Source organism: Saccopteryx bilineata, chromosome 2, assembly GCF_036850765.1.
Source record: "Saccopteryx bilineata isolate mSacBil1 chromosome 2, mSacBil1_pri_phased_curated, whole genome shotgun sequence".
Classification (NCBI taxonomy): Eukaryota; Metazoa; Chordata; class Mammalia; order Chiroptera; family Emballonuridae; genus Saccopteryx; species Saccopteryx bilineata.
In genome coordinates this window covers 183,874,501-183,891,456 of record NC_089491.1, presented here as the reverse complement: position 1 = coordinate 183,891,456, position 16,956 = coordinate 183,874,501, and the positions used below count along the sequence as shown (strand labels likewise).

At 45.4% G+C, this 16,956-nt stretch overlaps 1 protein-coding gene across 3 annotated transcripts in view; it reads left to right on the top strand.

The window, feature by feature from the left end:
- Positions 1–16,956, top strand: part of PPM1H (protein phosphatase, Mg2+/Mn2+ dependent 1H) — a 372,339-nt gene that overhangs the window by 262,795 nt on the left and 92,588 nt on the right. The gene's annotated exons all lie outside the window — the stretch shown is intronic.

Here is a 16,956-nt window from a genome sequence, read left to right as displayed (position 1 = left end):
ATCTTGGCAGGGGGCATCTCACTCCCAAAACACACCTGTCTAAGCACAAGACCATTTCTGTTGCAGATCAGTGGTTAACAGTGACTAGAACCACAGCTATTTCATCTGAAAAATAAATACAATGATAAAGTACTTTTATTTATACTAGGGTTGGTGCAAGGAATAAGTTAGAGAGCAGTTCTGGGCACATAGACATGTAGGTAAAGATTTTCCCTTAGGCCCTGTGGTCCTGACCACTGAGCCTCTTGCCAGTCTGAATGATAGCCAAAGAACGAGACAATAGACCCAACCTCCAACACAGGCAAAGAAGTAGATTCTGTTATCTCTTCTTCATTGACCAAAATAGCTATAACAGATGGTCACAGTCCCAATTCTTGTGGTGATGACTTCTAGGCTGGGAATCTTCTTGTAGGGTACATGCTATCTTAAAGGAACAGTTGAACTACCCAGAGAGGAAATGGGCTGATCTAAGGTGCTTCTTGTTATACTTAGCCATCCAAAAGAGGATGTCCTCACCAGTGTCCACTCTTCTTTCTCTACAATAAATCAATAAATTGTGGCCCCAAAGCCAAATTCTACCCATGGCCCCTTTCTATAAAAAGATTTTTAATTCAGGCATATTTGTTTGTGTACCTTTGATCTTTAGCTGCCTTCACACACATCAGGACAGTTGAGTAGTTGCAACAGATACCCTATGACCCATAAAGCCTAAAAATTTACTCTTAAAACATGAACATATTAATGAGAAAAGGTCTACTATATATGCAGCTCTTAGTTTTGTTGGAGTTTTGGTGCCCAAGTCATTACCCTAACCCAACGATTTTCAACCAGCATGCTGCAAGAATTTTTCAAACATACACTACCTTATTTATTCAGAGGCACTGACCTCTTTTCCCTTAGGTCAGGGGTCGGGAACCTTTTTGGCTGAGAGAGCCATGAACGCCACATATTTTAAAATGTAATTCTGTGAGAGCTATACAACGACCCATGTACCTTACGCATTAGCCAATAAAAATTTGGTGTTGTCACGGAGGACAGCTGTGATTGGCTCCAGCTACCCGTAACCATGAACATGAGCAGTAGGAAATGAATAGATTGTAATACATGAGAATGTTTTATATTTTTAACATTATTATTTTTTTATTAAAGATTTGTCTGCGAGCCAGATGCAGCCATCAGAAGAGCCACATCTGGCTCACGAGCCATAGGTTCCCGACTCCTGCCTCAGATTGTCAAATTAAAAAGGATGTCAACAGCCAACGCAACAGCAGCCATCCAGTGTGAATGAATCAAAAATACACCTATTTTATTATCAGATTAGCAAAAAATATATTTTTTGGTGTGCCACAGAATTTTAGTAATTAGTTTATGTGTGCCATGAGATGAATAAGATTGAAAATTGCTGGCTTAACCCAACTGGGTGTTCTTTGTAAATTCATTTATATTCAATCAGCAGAATCAGCACTCTTACAGAAAATTTTAAGATGAAGGCTACTCTAGTTTGGAAATCTGTGGTGGGTTTTGGTCTCGATTTTGCAGAATTTGTGATGATGAAAGGAAAGGCATCTCAGGTCAAGAACCATGTGATATTAAACACACAAAAAAGAGTCTGTCCAGGTAGCAAGCAAAATGGCAAAAGGAAGGGGAGTGTCTGGGACATCAGACTGATTTGGGATTGAGAGAATATATGAGAGGATAAGGGAAGCCAGGCAGAGACATTTAGATTTATTTACTGTGGGAAACTGTAGCTACTCTTATGTGTTTCTGAGAAGGAGAATGAATGATAAAAGCAATGTTTTAGGAAAGTGGTTCTAAGAGGAGTTTGAAGGAGGCTGACAAGGAGAGAAAGCAGATGTGTAGGTACCCAGGGTGGAAAAAAATCAATAGAGAGTATATATGAGGTCTCAAGAGCCAAATGGAGGGATAGAGGCAGAAGACAGAGAAGGAAAGGAAATGAACAAGAATTATATAGGCCTAGATTATATAGGCCAGGGGATAAATGGAAGACGTAAGTCATTAGTTATTTTAGTTACCTGTTTAAATACATCTCTTCAAGTAGTTGGTAAGCTCCCTGAGGGGGAGCCCCATGACTGGTCTTGTTCTCAGCACATAGTGAACAGGAAGCTATAACTAACTGGGTGAAAGGAAGAAAGGGGAATAATGGACAGAAGTTGAGGGGCACAGGTAGGCATTGTGAATGGCCAATGGGAAGAGTAGGAATGAAGAGCTTGCATATAAGACATGGAGAACTTGAGCAATCCTTCTGTGCCAGACAGGCAAATGAGATCTAAGTAGTCAGAACTAGGTTCAATAAATGGAGAAAGGTTACCTTCATTGCCTGACCAGGCAGTGGTACAGTGGGTAGAGCTTTGGGCTGGGACGCTGAGGACCCAGGCTTGAAACCCAATGTCACCAACTTGAGCGCAGGGTCACTGGCTTGAGCATGGGATCATAGACATAACCCCAAGGTTACTGGGTTGAGCAAGGGCTCACTGACTGACCTAGAGCTCCCCAGTCAAGGCATATATGAGAAAGCAATCAGTGAACAACTAAGGGGCCACAACTATGAGTTGATATTACTCATCTCTCTCCCTGCCTTTCTGTCTGTCCCTTTCACTGTCTTTCTCACTAAAAAAAAAAAAAAAGGTTACCTTCATTTCATAATTTTTTAACTGTAGTTAAGGTGCGGGGAATATATTATATCCAAGTTTATATGCTTTCTCTCTCTTACACATACACGACACTAGCATGGTTCTAAGTCAATAAGCAGCCTATAAGTAGGCTGTATTTAGTGTAAGGAACGCCACACTGAGCTTTGAGAAGCCAGGGTGAGAAGGGCTTCCTCAGACATGATTAGCTGATTTGCTTCAGTGTGGTTCTCTACGTGGCTTGGGCTCCCACTCTGGCTATGATTGGAGATCAACATACACCTTTGCTTTATTTCCTGTTTTGGTTTTTTGTTTGTTTATTTGTTTTTTTACAGAGACAGAGAAAGAGAGTCAAAGAGAGGGATACATAGGGACAGACAGACAGGAACGGAGAGAGATGAGAAGCATCAATCATCAGTTTTTCGTTGCGATATCTTAGTTGTTCATTGATTGCTTTCTCATATGTGCCTTGACCGTGGGGCTACAGCAAACCGAGTAATCCTTTGCTCGAGCCAGTGACCTTGGGTTCAAGCTGGTGAGCTTTGCTCAAACCAGATGAGCCTGTGCTCAAGCTGGCGACCTCGGGGTCTCGAACCTGGGTCCTCTGTATCCCAGTCTGATGCTCCATCCACTGCAACACCGCCTGGTCAGGCCTATTTCCTATCTGTTTTTACTTTTGACTTGAAGATGATATTTAAGGGAAAGGAGAGCTCTTTACATCTTTGTGGGAAGAAGTTGGGAAGTCTAAAATCAATTTAGACCACTGCCTATGTGAACTCCTCCCCAATTTTTTATTTTTTATTTTACAGAGACAGAGATAGAGTCAGAGAGAGGGATAGACAGGGACAGACAGGAACGGAGAGAGATGAGAAGCATCAATTACCAGTTTTTCATTGTGACACCTTAGTTGTTCATTGCTTGCTTTCTCATATGTGCCTTGACCGTGGGGCTACAGTAGACCGAGTAACCCCCTTGCTCAAGCCAGTGACCTTGGGCTCAAGCTGGTGAGCTTTACTCAAACCAGATGAGCCCGCGCTCAAGCTGGCAACCTCGGGGTCTCGAACCTAGGTCCTCTGCGTCCCAGTCCGACGCTCTATCTACTGCGCCACCGCCTGGTCAGGCTCCTTTCCCCAATTTTAATGAATTCCCTTTAAAAATATTTTCAACCTCTAAAGAAAAACCTCTGTCTGATCTAGCACTTATGTTTTAGGACTTAAACCATGGGACCACAATTTGCTGCCTTTCTGAGCTAGCAATTCCGTGGAAAGGGAAATGAGGATTGGCAGCTTGATTCCCCATGAAAGCCTTAAATTAGAATTGACCCTTGGGCAACACGGGTTTGAACTATGTGGATCCGCTTATATGCAGGTTTTTTTAATGAATAGACAGTTGGCCCTCTGCATTGCTGAGTTCCTCATCCACGAATTCGACTAAGTGCAAATTGAAAACAGTTTTATAGATGGGTGTGCACAGCCAGGAAACCCGGCGTTGTTCAAGGCTGAGCTGATGAGTACTTGGAATGTGTCATGTGCAAGGACACAAATCAGTCCTTGCCTAGTCCCTCTATGTTTCTTGGCTTCAGAATTCAGCTTGGCCTCTGACCTTGGTTTCTCTCAAATCTAACAAATAAAGGGTTCACCTTCTGCAAAGCTATGTGTTTGATCCTTGTAGTAAATACCTAGTTGTGGAACTTCTTATTCCCCCTTGTCCCCCATGAATCACGACAGTAATGCGGGGTAGCTGATAGTTACTGGGGAAGCTGAGGTGCAGGCGCTATGATGAGCGCTCTACACGACTTCTCATACTTAATCCTTTGAGCTGGACACCTTTTTACAGGTGAGGAAACTGAGGCACAGAGGCTAAGTCACTCAGGGTTCCAGCTAGGAAGAGGCGAAGCTGGGATGTGAACCCAGGCCGCATCACATCAAGGTGTACCTTGTGTGCTACTGTGCTGACTTGCTGGATGCTGGGTGGGTCCTCCCCTTGTCATTTTGCAGTTGAGCAAATTGAGGCTGAGAAGGATTAGGCGACCTCCTCAGCCTCCACCAATGCAGATGTGTCAGCATTAGGACTAGAACCCAGGTTTCTGACTGGTGCAGGGTTCTTTCTGATTCAGTGCACCAGTCAACTTTTCTTCAGGGTAAGATTAGGCACTGTTATTCTGTTTTGAGCTGTAGCATTAATTTAAGCAGGGGACGTGTAGTCAACAGGTTTACTGTCTCCTGGAGTCCTTGAGGGTGCAAGAAGGTGAAACAAAGCATTTCTGGAGCAGTTAATCACTTAGGCAGCAACTGTTCAATTCTCAGTCTGACCCTAGACCATTGGCCATACTAAAACATGATATTTCACACTCACCATTAAGCGCCTGTGTATGATTTTGGGGTATGATGGTGAGGGAGATCCCCAAAAAACCAGCTCTCTGGTTTTAGAAAAATGGGCTGCTCTCACTAGAGTAGCATCATGCCAGTGTTCTGCAGTATGTCTGCAGCAGGGAGGAAGTGTGGGAGAGGATGTCAGCTCTGGGAAGCCTTGTCTCATAATTAAGGATGAGTCTGTTGACTCCTGGCAGGGATCCTTTCTCTTCCACCCTCGTGCTTTCTCAGAGACTATGGAGCAGCTTGGCAGGCCCAGATTGTATAGAAGACAAAAGGTTATTGTCACCAGGACCTTCAGAATGAAATCAAGTCTCTTCCCTGACTCCCCCACCTCCCTTCCCGCCTCTCCTCAGATAGTTTGCCCAGTGGTGTGATTTACAAAGGCATTTTCTAACAGAACTCCCAGTGCTGAGTTGGTCCCTGGAGTTGCCCAGCTCTCACCTCTCTGACTGGTGTCACTAGTCCTGGTGCCAGAATCCTGGCCTTGAACTCAGTGCAAGCTGGTGCCCCTCCTCCCCAGCCCTTTGTGTTCAGCTGCTATTGCGTGATGCACAGTAGCTGGCATTGCAAGCTCTGTGGTGTCCCGACTCGCAGCCCTCTGAGGCCTCTCAGGCCATAATTTGCTGGCAAGCATCTATGTTACCGAGTTGAAACAACAGTTTCTCACAGCTGGCTTTGTGGTCCCGGGTCCCTGCGCCTGTGCCTGCTGGTGATTTTGCTCTCTCGTGTAAGATCAATATTCACAGCGCTCTTTGTCCAGCCACACAGGGTGACGAGCACGCTGGGGGCCCAGGAGGACAATCGCATGGGAGGGGCTGCAGCTTCTTCACCCCTGGCGGCAGGCCAGCAGCTCCGGCAGCTGTTTCTGAGCTGATGGGATTTATAGAGAGAGTGAGGGCCAAAGAGGAAGAGAAGTCCATTGTGTGAATGTGAGATTGCTTCCAGATGGTTCTGGTTATGAGTAAAGTACACCAGAATTCTTTATTTAAGCAAAGCCTTTCTGACATTTATGATAGTCTTGTTTCAGGGGACAGGCAGGACTGTAACCTGAGATGGCATGGCTTCTAATTAGTTTACAGCTTTGGGAGACAGGCTTCTTGGTACTGGGCCTTGCTCTGCCAAGATTCTGGGGCCTTGGGCAAATCCTGGGCCTCTCGCTTTTCTTTGTAAAATGCTTCCTTGGCCCCATGCTGCTAACCTCTGCTTCTGGTGGGGGAAGGGCTCTGCTCTGCTCTTTCAGAACGTCTGGAAAAGATAGGTTCCATTAGAAGGGTTCCAGAGACAGTGACCTTCCATTTTTATCTCTTGCAGCCCTTGCTCTCTACGATTTGACTTGATGACACAGCAGGGTAATTTTCCCTCCTGCATTTCCCTTAAAGTGATGAGCAAATCAGGACTTTCCACTGGGAACAGAATGGGGTCAACTACCATTTTTTCTCCCTCTTAGCATTCCCTTTTATTAAAGCAAAGGTAATCTTTTCTGTTCTGTGTGCTCTCTAAACACAAGTGGCCTTCTAAATCTAAATTAAAGGTAAATAAAATCCCAATTCGTTTTCCAAGTTGCACTAGCTCCACCTCAGGTGCTCAGTAGGTACACAGGGGTAGTGGCCACTGAATGGGACCTTGCAAATACAGAACATTTCCCTCACGACAGAAAGTTTTGTTAGGGGGGTGATGATGACATGACACTGCCCCCCTTGGTCATGTGAGGGTATGGGTCTAGTTGGGGTGGAGGATGATGTGAGGAGCCATCTGTAACCAAACATCCCAACAGCAAAGACTTGTTTTTTTTCTGTTTTTTCTTGTTTTTAATATTTTATTGATTTTACAGAGAGAGGAGAGAGGGGGTTGGGAGAGTGAGAACTATCAACTCATAGTTGCTTCACTTTAGTTGTTCATTGATTGTTTGTCATATGTGCCTTGACCAGGCAAGCCCAGGGTTTCGAACAGTAACCTCAGTGTTCCAGGTCCATGCTTCACCTACTGCACCACCACAGGTCAGGCAAGAGTTTTTTTGTTTTTGTTTTGTTTTTTAATGGACAGCTAAGCACAACCAGGGAGGCCAAATAGTGTGGCCACATTCTATGGCTTTTGTCCTCTCAACTGCTCGACTGAACCTCTCAACCTGAGGATGGAATAAGCACTTTTCAAATGTTCAGGGACATTAGTCATTGTGTTTTGGGCAGACTTGTCCCCAGCAGTCGCTCGCTGGTTGGCCTGAAGGGAGACCCTTTTCTTTGGCCCTGTTCAGCAGCACCTTGCTCTCCAGCCTCCCCACCGCCACCTAAACGGGTGGCGGCCATTGACACTTGTTTTCTGGGCTCTCCCTGTGATTTGTTGGAGAGTGTTTCAGAGCCTGAGGATATTGTTTTTAAGTGAGAGAGACAGAGAGAAAAGGAGGGACAAACAGACTGGAAGAGAGAGATAAGAAGCATCAATTCTTCATCATGGCACCTTAGTTGTTCATTGATTGCTTTCTCATATGTGCCTTGATGGGGAGGAGGGACTACAGCAAAGTGAATGACCCTTTGCTCAAGCCAGTGACCTTTGGGCTCAAGCCAATGATCATGGGATCATGTCTATGATCCCACGCTCAAGCTGGATGAGCCCATGCTCAAGCTGGCACCTTTAGGGCTTTGAACGTGAGTTCCCTGTGTCCCAGGCCAGTGCTCCATCCACTGCACCACCTCCTGGTCAGGCCAGACCCTGATGATTAAATTCAAAAGCAATTTCACTGCCAACCCTTTCCATTCTGTGTGGGGTGACCTTTATTCTTGATCCACAGCCTGGAGCCCAGCTCGGGATGAGAGCCATGGCCTGACAGCCCTGGGCTGCTTACCAACAATCCAAACATTTTTGGGAAGAAAAACTCGCTGGAGGCAGTGCCCAAGCGTGGTCTGGAGCTGCTGGGTCCAGCTTTAGAAGTAATGTAGATCCCGCTTCTAGCTCGTTCTTCATTCTTCTTTTTTTCAGTGCCCTCTGATGGTGCAGCCAGCCAGGCAAACAGGGACAGGACGTGGGTAAGCAGATTGAGAAGCGCCGCAGAGAGCCTGATTAAGCCAGCTCAGAGCTGCACTGCATTTAATATAAATTGATTTATTGAATCAAGCACAGAAGCTCTGTTGCAGAAACCCCAGGCTCTACCCTCCAGAGAGCCACCTAATAAAGCAGCCCCAACTGACACTCCTCATTACCTTTTCCACTAATCCCCGGGCAGTTTTTAAAGGGATAGTGTTCCTCTTTTGGGCCTAAATTTATATGCTGGCCGTTCCTGTGGGTCTAATTAGTTCAGCATTATTAGTCTTACTGGGAAAGCCTGCATTTGCTAACGGCTTGACTCTTGAGTTTTAAAGAGTAATTGGAAAATTCATACCCTGTCCTTTTCCCTCTTTTTGTGTTTAATCACTTCTAACCCAGTCTTTGGAAATGTACGTGCTGATGTCTCTGACAAGCTGTGCTGGGCAGGGAAGGATTTCTCGGTCTTGCCTTGGTGTGAGAGTTCTGACCTTCCTGTCCTGCCTTAGACCTCGTGGACATGCTTCTCAGGATCACCAGAGAAGTATCACATTACGTTGCAAGAAAGCAGGCCTTTCCCTAGTAAACCTGGGATTAATTTCCTTCCAGCCACTCTTATTTTCATAATTTAATGATTATGATCCACCTTGGCAGCAGTCTGATTGCTAATAGCAATCTGGAAATCTGACTTTGTAGAGAAAGGAGGGGCTCGCGTGTCATTTCATAAGATTTTTAACCCCAAACCTCAGTGGATTGTCCAGGATGGGGATTGGCAAGGACAGAGATCAAGCACCTGGAGAGTCCCTGTGTTCCGAGTTCCTGGGGCTGCAGTCAGTGCCACGCAGCCCCATGTGGAACACGGACTCTTCTGGGTTCCCCAGGCTCAGGTGATGAATGGTTATTTGCGATGTGCATGTTCTGCATCTTTTCAATATTTGCAGCTCTAGCTGCAGGAGCAGCAGGGAAGAAAGCCTGACCTGCTGTGTGCAGCACATTCTCCTGACAGTGATAAATGACTCCTTGCTCCCTCGCCCTCCTCCCTGCCGCTCTGCCCATGAGGCCCATGTAGCCATGAGGTCTTTACAAATGGCTAGAAACCAAGATAGACAGGCATTGTCAGGTCACAGGGAGGAGAAAGAGAAGAGGGGCCCAGCCAGCTCGCTCTCTGTTGATGGTCCACTCACCTCTCTCTGCTTTAATAATAACTATAAATATGTCATTCCCAAAAGTGGTCAAACTACCACCACACCTTTCATTTGCCCATGGACCCTTTAAACAGAGCATTTATCTGTCCCCATTCACATACCCCTAAGCAGGGTACACGCAGCTTCTCCCCAGTGACCCTTGTTTGGATTACAGTCCATTTTGTGGTGCTGACTTAGCTCCAGGTGATCCAGGGCAGTTTGAGGGTATTAAGGGCTTACAAAACTCCCTGTTAAATAGCCAGTATCTTTTTAGCCAAGGAACCCAGGGAGCACTTGTTTTGTATTTGGCAAACCTTTTTGTATACCTGCTGCTTATTGGACATTGAGTAGTAGTTAAGAACAGAGACGTGGAGCCAGGCTGCCAACTGGGTCAGTCCTCAAGTATGTCTTGGACAAATCGTGTCACCTTTCCCTGCCTCAGTTTTCCCATTTGTAAATGGGAATAATGATAATACCTAGTAACAGGGTGTCATGAGTTAGTATGGCTGAGTGCATTGAACAAAGGGCCTGGCATATAATAAGTGTTGAATGTGTCTAGTAATGTAATCATCAGATATTATGGAGGGTGGAAGTATCAGCAAGATCCTTAAGGCTGCCTCAGGAGGTTTAAATCTAGTATGTGTTGAGGTGCTTCTTTTTCAAAGTAATGAGAGTCCAGAAGCCAAAAAGAAATCAGCCGTTTGAAGTAAAGTCAAGGTGTGCGAACCCCTTCTGCTTGGCAGGTCTGTCCCCTGGCATGACAGGTGAGGCTCTTGTCTATGAGAAGAGACACTGTCAGTACAATTAGGAAGCCATCCTGAGCCAGCCCTTCCATCCCTGGGTGTTGCTAGTAAGCTGTATTTTTGTTATTTGATAGGTTTAGGGAGTCCATACACTGACTTTCTGTTTTCCACCTGAGCCCTAGCTGCTGGACCTTGGAAGGTGTCACTGTTGCCCTCCTGAGCCATGCTAAGAATCTGGGATACCAAGCCCCTCAGTTGCAAAGCAAGTCTTCATGTAAGAGGGACCTTGTCAGAGAGGACTGTGTTAGTGTCATGGAGATGGTCAGCTGGGCCAGATGGCTTTCTGGAAACGTATTCAGCATGATAATTTTACCTATAAGTCTATTCTTAAAATCTCAGGAGGGAGGTAAGTAGATCTGTTGGAATTTGTGACTAAATAATTAAAACTAGACAGAATATAGGGCTTATAAAGGGTTTAAAGAAAAGGCCACGTGGCTGTGTTAGAACAGCTGGTTGTTTTAAGAGGGTGATTGGGATTGGGGCGGACTTCATGGCAAAATGTGTATTGCAGCCAAAGGTCTGAAATACGAGAGTTCAAGAGGTTTGAAGGCAGGAAGGAAGGACATTCTGAGCAGAGGGCACAGCACCAGTAGAAGCCCAGAGGCATGAAAATAAGATGAGTGTTTGGGCAATGTGGAAGCTTGAGCTAAAAATCAAACTATTTTAGCAATCAATGTGGAGACTGGGCTCCAGCTGGGCTGCAGCTGGTCCTAGACGTCTCCCCCACTCTGCGCTACACCAGGCTTTAACTCTTTATTTACTACTTCCTTGGGATTCCAGGGAAGGGCTCAGAGCAGCAGGTGGGGATTTTGGGGGTGGGCCTGGGACAGTCACTATTTGCTAACCAGCACAAAAGTATTTCAGTGTTTTAACCCTCCTTACACACTTACACTGGGGTGTATCAGCTAGGTAACAGTCCTGGTGCTAGCCTAACATAAGTGACATGCAGAGGGAAGTCAGAGGGCATGACATGGACTATGGAACTAGGTCAGTAAATTGGAGTCAGCTCTTCGGGAACTTTGAATGCCACGCTAAGGATGGCAATAACAAACATGGTTTTAGTTTTCCACCCATAAGATCTCTCCCCTTCTGTAACATGAGAATGACATACCCAGTGCAGAACTATAGAGCGGATAGTATATTCAGAAGGGCATATGGTTCTGTCCTCAGCCTATTTAAAAGATCCTGTTTTTCAGGAAATTCTAGAGACGTGAGTGCTTCAGCACTCCAACAGATTTCCAGGTACTTGACAACTCTGCCAAGGAAAGATTTTTCTATGTCCAACCTACACTTCTCCAGTTATAAAATTTTATTCTTACCAGAGCTTGGTAAAAGATTTTCCTTTTCCCTGCCACCCTTCCCTCCCCACCAGGTTTCAGAGTAGGAAAAAACTAGTATTGCTGGTTTCAAGTTGAAAATCCCACAAAGGTGCTAAACCCCATAACTGGTGGGAGCCTCTTTCTCAGAATTGGGGGTGCTGGTTTAAAACCTCTGCTTAGCCCAGGAATCCATATGTGAGAATTGGAAAGCCACCCTGCCCCAAACCGCGAAGGATTTCATCCTACCATCATGTTCCTCTTATCTTCAGACAAGTAAGTCAGAGACTTCTTCAGAGCAAGGCTAAGGTTTCACATCTTATCCTTGCAGTAGAACTGAATGAAGGACTGGAAATGCAGGAACATGTTTATCTTGTTGCTCTGGCAAAGGCAATAGTACTCTGCCAAATTCTAAGCTGCAGTTCCTCAGGGATTAAATCAGCATGTCAGCCTGACCAGATGGTGAGCAGTGGACAGAGGTTGGACTGGGATGCGGAAGACCAAGGTCTGAAACCCTTAGGTCACCGGCTTGAGGGCGGGCTCACCAGCTTGAGTGCGGGCTCACCAGCTTGAGCACGGGGTTGCTGGTTTGAGTTGTGGGGTCATAGACATGACCCCATGGTCGTTAGCTTGAGCCCAGAGGTTGCTGGCTTGAGCCCAAGGTCGCTGGATTGAGCAAGGGGTCATTCACTCTGCTGTAGCAAGCCCCCCTTCGTTTCAAAGCACATATGAGAAAGCAATCAGTGAGCAACTAAGGTGCCGCGACGAAGAATTGATGCTTCTCATTTCTTTCCCTTCCTGTCTGTCTGTCCCTAGATGACTCTCTCTCTTGACTCTCTCTCTGTCTGTCAAAAAAAAAAATCAGCCTGTCAGTCTCCTGGTGTTAATCAAGTGCTCTGTGTTTTGCTCAGTCGCTCTAAGAACAGCGCGCAGGACTTTATTGCTTATAAAGATATCAGTCACAACCAGGAGCCTGCTGTTGTGTTGGGCATTGGAGATACAAAGATTAAAACCATCCCTGCCCTCACGGTGCTTACAGTCAAGTGTAGGAAAGAGCCAGAAATGGGTGATTACGATCTTATACCAAAACTCGTAGAGAAATGTTTGCCCACAGTGAAGCTTTCTCATCTGGGGTGATTATTAAAAGCATTCCAGAATCTCTGAGGTCCTGGAATTTGTATTTTCTTAGGTCTTCCAGGTGATCCCCATGTATCCTTACACATTGACCTGGGGCAGCCCTGGGCATTCTTAACATGGAAGTGAGCAACAGTTTACAGAAATTATTTGTCAGAGAGCACTGGGCAGCCCAGGCCCTTTAACAAGTTTGTGACTTTTGGCGCCTGCTTATCTTCTTACTGTTGCTTGGGAACCTCTTTGCCCCCTTTTGTAGGCCTGTGTTCAGGAGGTGGCCATGGACTAGACTAGCAGTGGAGGATAAGGGGTAATAAAACCCTTCTGTGCCGACAGTAGGTCAGAGTCAGTGGAGCCTCCCATTTTTGCAATTGCTGCTTGTGCCCATACCTGGAGAGTCTTGGTTCTGGGCACAGTGTGAACATGGGGTAGGTCAGGAGACCATGTTCCCAGGGCACTTAACTTGCTGGTTTCTTGTTCTTGTTCATCCTGAGTAAATGGTCCTCTCTCTCCAATTTTGCTTAATCCTTCCTGGTGGCCTTGGATTACCTGTGAAAAACTGGGCACCTACATTTGGAGATTTAGAGTCTTAATTTATTAATAACCAAACAATTGGAAACCTCAGGTTAAACCTAATCTACGGTGACCTTGTACACCTACTGTTTTGTCAAGAGAAGAAGTCTGAGAAGGTAGTTTTTAACTTCTGTGTGACTTATCAGTGTAAAACCTGGGGTGGGGGATGAGGAGACTTTACAATTTTTTTTATGATTTACTCTGAGTATTAGGGTCAGTAAGCATTGCTGTTGCATAGCATGCTACATTTTTTTTTTTTTTTTTTCATTTTTCTGAAGCTGGAAACAGGGAGAGACAGTCTGACAGACTCCCGCATGCGCCCGACCGGGATCCACCCGGCATGCTCTGCCCTCCAGGGGGCGATGCTCTGCCCATCCTGGGCGTCGCCATGTTGCGACCAGAGCCACTCTAGCGCCTGAGGCAGAGGCCACAGAGCCATCCCCAGCGCCCGGGCCATCTTTGCTCCAATGGAGCCTTGGCTGCGGGAGAGGAAGAGAGAGACAGAGAGGAAAGCGCGGCGGAGGGGTGGAGAAGCAAATGGGCGCTTCTCCTGTGTGCCCTGGCCGGGAATCGAACCCGGGTCCTCCGCACGCTAGGCCGACACTCTACCGCTGAGCCAACCGGCCAGGGCCATAGCATGCTACTTTACTGTATTTACACACTCATAGCTCTGGTAGGATAGGCAGGGGATCATGGTTAAGAGCATAGTGCACTTTTGGGAGGACCTAGAAGTGAGCTTGACCTTAATTTTCCCTAGTTGTGTAACCTCCATTTTCTTATTTGTGTATTGGGGGTTAATATTAATATCTGTCGTACAAGGTTATAAGAAGTAAATAAGTTTAAAAAATACAAATGCAAATGCTCAGGAAGATGCCTAGAAAAAAGCAAGGATACAGTAAATGTTGTGTATATTAGAATTCTGTAAGTGTTAGGGGTGTGGTGACAGCAGAAAGTATCACATTTGTTTGTTGGCTTTGTTGTCCACCTTTGAAGAGAGTAGGGCCACCTTGGTGCAGGAGCTGAGAAGTTCTCCCATCGGTGCTTCTAACCCGGGGCTTGAATAAGGTAGGGCTGAGCAGAGCATCCCAGGTGAGTATGGGAATCCACAGGATAAACATCTATTTTACTATTTGGGGGGGGGATTTTGTGTGTGTTGAAATAAATGTGGATTATGTGTAGCTTGTGCAAAATTTTCATGCCTTTTTAAGATAAAAAAGAAGAGTTGAGAAAACACAAGATGCTTACTTTGAGTTACTTGGACTCTGCCTACTGTGGTTTTACCTGTTCAAGGGCACTTGAATGGAAATTTTGAAGCTAGCTAGGTCAGATTCCCAGTATATGTGAGAGTGGCTTCCCCTGAGGTGCTGCAGGACTTGGTGCTTCAGGACACAAATATCAACTGTTACTTACCAGCACGAGAGAAGCGTTGTGAGGCCAGGCTGCAAGAGCAATGCATAGGAACTGGCTTCTGCGGGAAAACCCTTTTGTAGAAAACAATCAATTCACCCTTTTCTCCCTGCCATTCATGGATATGGGGTCAAGGTTGGTTATCCGTTGGTTTTTATGTATTGACTTGGTCGTGTAAAATATAAAAGTCAATGCAAATGAAATTCATATATGTTTCAGAATGAATGGTCCCTGAGAAAGCAGAAATAATTCCAAATTCGTGTGCTCATAAAGTAGACTCTCTGATTCATACCTGCAGGAGATTTAAATGTTATTGATTAAAATAAGATCCTGACCTGTGGTGGTGCAGTGGTTAAAGCGTTGACCTGGAAATGCTGAGGTCGCTGGTTCGAAACCCTGGGCTTGCCCGGTCAAGGTACATATGGAAGTTGATGCTTCCAGCTCCTCCCCCTTCTCTCTCTCTCTCTCTCTCTCTTTCCTCTCTAAAAATGAAAAAATAATAATAATAATACATACCTTAAAAAAAAAGAAGCTCTCCTAGCCATGTGCTAATAATGCACACCAAGTAGATAATGAATCAAAAATAATTACCAAATCTGAAATTTTCCTGAAAGTCATCAAGAATATTTTATGCTGAAATGTAATTGGTTCTGTTTTACATGCACATATAATTGATTATATTTTCAAAAGACCTGATTCAAAGCATTTTCTTCTATGTAAATCTTTTCCCACTGCTTAACCTTGGGCCTACGAATTAAGAGATGGCTTTTATTTATGTTACATATTCCTAGCACCTGTGCTAGTCAGGAAATCTTCACAAATGACTTCAGTAGTACCCGTTGGTCTCATCTGGTCAAACCCTGAGCTCTTCTGACTTAGAGCTACATACTAGGAGAGGGTTCTGTTCCTCTGTCCAAATTTTCAACTGTGGATAAGGACCCATTAATGGGTTTGAAGTCAACTTAGTGTATGAAGATGAACATTTTAAACAAATTAAGTAGCACAGGGAGAGAACAATATCAAAGTGTATATATCACATGGTAAAGGTAAATACTGTCTTTTGAGATGTGTCTGTATCTACACTGGGTTGCTGAGATTGATACATTTTTTACTGTGGGTCACAAAGTGTGAGCTCTGCCCTACCCAGTCTGTTGTCCCAGAGAACATGGAACACTGCGTGGAAAGCAAGCTCTGTTGCCTCTTGCTTTTATCCATAGGCCTATGATAGAAAGAGGAGTCTTTAGGCCAAAAGAGAGGAGTGGTTATGAGTCCCAGAACACCAATGCGATCTGCTTCAGGCATGCAGACTAAAGAGGAAAGGGATATGTAGACAAACTCCTAGATCTTGTGGATTGATCTACTAATCGGGAGATTCCCTCAAGGGCAACTGCAATGTCAGGGAAGAGACCCGAGGCCCCATTTTGGAAAGCGTTTTCTTGGAGGGAGAGCCAGAAGATTTCCTTTCATTTGTTTCTCTCATCACAGCCAGCCAGACATACACAAGCAAGCTACATTGCACCAAAGAGCTCTCTTCAGTTGTATCACCAAATACTAATCACACTCTTAAAATTCATGCATACGCTGTAATATATTAACACAGTTACATCAACTTGTATAATAGCTTAGGACCCACAGGAGGCTTCAGTTAATTTAAATGACACTCCAGTAACGAAAAGAGGAAAACAAGGTAGCATTTGTTGGTGGAGCTCTGGCCTCACAGGGGAACTTCCCCAGGAATAATGTAATTAAGATACCCTTTGAACCTGAACAGATGATGGTACAGTGGATAGAACATTGAACTGGGATGTGGAGGACCCAGGTTCAAAACCCCGAGGTCGCCAGCCTGACCGTGGGCTCATCTGGTTTGAGCAAGGCTCACCAGCTTGAGCCCAAGGTCGCTGGCTTGAGCAAGGTGTCACTCGGTCTGCTGTAGCCCCCTGTCAAGGCACATATGAGAAAGCAATCAATGAACAATTAAGATGCTGCAAAAGGCCTGACCTGTGGTGGCGCAGTGGGATAAGGCGTCGACCTGGAAATGCTGAGGTTGCCGGTTCGAAACCCTGGGCTTGCCTGGTCAAGGCACATATGGGAGTTGATGCTTCCAGCTCCTCCCCCGCTTCTCTCTCTCTGTCTCTCCTTTCTGTCTCTCCCTCTCTTCTCTCTAAAAAAAAAAAAAAAAAAAAAAAAAATACTGCAAAAAAGAATTGATGCTTCTCACCTCTCTTCACTCCTGTCTGTCTATTCCCATCTGTCCCTCTCTCTGTCTATCTCTGTCTCTGTCACACACACACACACACACAAAAAGATACTCTTTGACTACAACTCCTAGCTCATAAATCCAGGGACCTAGTGCATCAAAATATGACCCCCAGCCTGACCAAGAAGTGGCACAGTGGATAGAATGTTGGCTTGGAATGCTGAGGACCCAGGTTCAAGGCCCCAAGGTTTCTGGCTTGAGTGCAGGCTCATCCAGCTTGAGTTAGGGGTCACCAGATTGAGTGTGG